Here is a 2,387-nt window from a genome sequence, read left to right as displayed (position 1 = left end):
TCAGCCCGACACACGAACACCAAATTCCCGGTGTTGCCGTGTCCGTCGGCGGGAAGCCCAAAGATGAAGTCAAGACTCATCGACTTCCAACAATCAGCCGGTACGGGCAGGCTCTGTAGTGGAGCCGAAGAGTGCCCTGCGGGTTTAACCCGCTGACATGTTTCACATGTCTTGACGTACCGGGCGACCCCACTTGTACATGTGGGTCCACCAGAAGGACTGAGAGACCGACAGAAAGGTCTTCTCGCGGCCCAAGTGGCCGCTGGAGGGCGCGTCATGCGCCTCCGCGAGGATGTCGAACTTCAGATCCTCGTCGTTGGGTACGACCACCCGTGGAGGATCAGTGGGCTCCACCCGATAATAGAGGAGGCCCTCCTTCAACTCATATCGGTGGAGCCGTGAGCGCTGTCGCGACGAGAGCCAGTCGGACTTCGCGCTCGTTCCGGCCTTAAGGAACTTGACGATAGGCGCGACAGCCTCATCGTCCCGATACGCCATGCGTATCCGATCATATAGATCCGTTGTCACCCGCGTGATGTGGGCCAACTCATAGTCGGGACGCCTAGAGAGGGCGTCCGCAAGCACGTTGAGCTTGCCCGGCTTGTACTCGACGCGGAAGTTATATTCCGCGAAGAAGGACAGCCACCTCGCCATCCGTTGGGAGAGGTGAGGCGAGTTAGTCGCCGTCCTCAAGGACGCGTGGTCTGTGTAGATCACAAAGGGCGTAGAGCCCAGAAGGTGAACACGGAACTTCACAAGGGCATATTTCATTGCCAGGAGCTCCTTGTCATGGACAGGGTAGTTCCGCTCGGCGGCTTTGAGCTGCCTGGACTGGAATGAGATGACTCGTTCCTGTCCAGCCGTGTCGTCCTGCAGCAATGCACACCCGATGGCGTAATCGGAGGCATCGCAGACGACGCTAAACGGCTTCGTCTCGTCCGGCAGAGCCAGGACAGGGGCCTCTTGGAGACTGGCCTTGATGCTGTCAAAAGCATCCTGGTGCTCTTGCTCCCAGCGCCAGTCGACGTCCTTCTGAAGGAGGCTCGACAAGGGCTTAGCGAAGCCCGCGTACCCAGCGCTGTACTTGTGAAGGTAGTTGGCCAAACCCAACCACTTTCGAAGATCCTTCTGGGATCGGGGCGTCGGCCATGCTGCTATGGCCTTGACCTTGTCTGGGTCAGCCCGAACGCCCACGTTGCTTACGAAGCAACCGAGAGCTTTGATCTCTGGTGACGCGAAAACGCACTTGTCGATGTTGGCGTAGAACTTGTTCGCTCGCATCACGTCCAACACTCGACGGAGGTGTCCCTAGATGCACCTCCATGGCCGTCTTGCCTCCCTCGGCACGGCTATGGACGAAAATGTCGTCGAAGTACGTCTGTACGAAGGTACGCAAAGGGCGGAACAATTGCGTCACCAGGCGATTGAACGTCGCCGGGGCGTTAGACAAGCCCTGCGGCATGACGAGCCACTCCCAAAGCATGCCGCTTGGAGTGCTTACCGCGGTGAGCGGGATGTCACTCTCTCGCATCAGGATTTGGTAGTATCCGTCTACCAAATCCAGCGCACTGTACAGTACGCTCCCGGCCATGTTGTTCAACAACACATCCTTTCGTGGGATCGGTGTTTGGGCCGGCACCGTTGCGTTGTTCAGCTTGTTATAAGCGTGAACCAGACGCCACTTTCCGTTCGGCTTACGAATGCAGAAAGTCGGCGTCGAGTGCGGGGATTTCGACTCCCGCACCATGCCTGCCTTCGCTTTCGCGGCGAAGAAGGCATCAATGACCTCGCACTGTTCGCGCGGGAGAGGCCATTGCCTCGTGACACAATACTTTGTGCCGGGCACGAGATCAATCTCGTGCCGTACGCCTCGATCCGGTGGGAGTTGGGTCGGTGGGTGTTTATTCACCACGTCCGCATACTCCGTCACCAAAGGATACACCGGATCCTTGGGGTTCTTGAGAATCTCAGAACCCAAGCGCGCCTGACGCTGCTTGTTCATGTCTTCCAGGACGTTCTCGTCCAAGACAGAGGAGGAGTTCAGCTCCTCCTGAGTGGTCTCAGGTCTCATGAGTACCATCTCAGCGATCTCTCCAGCCTTGAGGTTGGCCAGGAAAGACTCAGCCGTCATTTCCTCGAGGTTCAGTATCTCTGCAACCTCTGGCAACGGTTCCAAGTGGACACCAGATGCCTTGACGGGTAAACCCGTCTCGCTATCGAAGATGTGATAACACTCTTCCACCGGTCCTTGTCGGAGGAGCCCGGGCCCTGGACTCCGAGTCGCTTAAAGCGACGTCGATCGGAACGAAGTTCGGATCCGACTTGAGGCGGCGGCGGCGTCTTTGCCGACGGCCTTCTGTGACGGGGAGCTTTGCTGCCCACGTCTA

The sequence above is a fragment of the Phytophthora infestans genome, genomic scaffold (genome assembly GCF_000142945.1).
Source record: "Phytophthora infestans T30-4 supercont1.88 genomic scaffold, whole genome shotgun sequence".
NCBI classification, from domain to species: Eukaryota; Oomycota; class Peronosporomycetes; order Peronosporales; family Peronosporaceae; genus Phytophthora; species Phytophthora infestans.
This window is presented reverse-complemented; position numbering follows the sequence as displayed.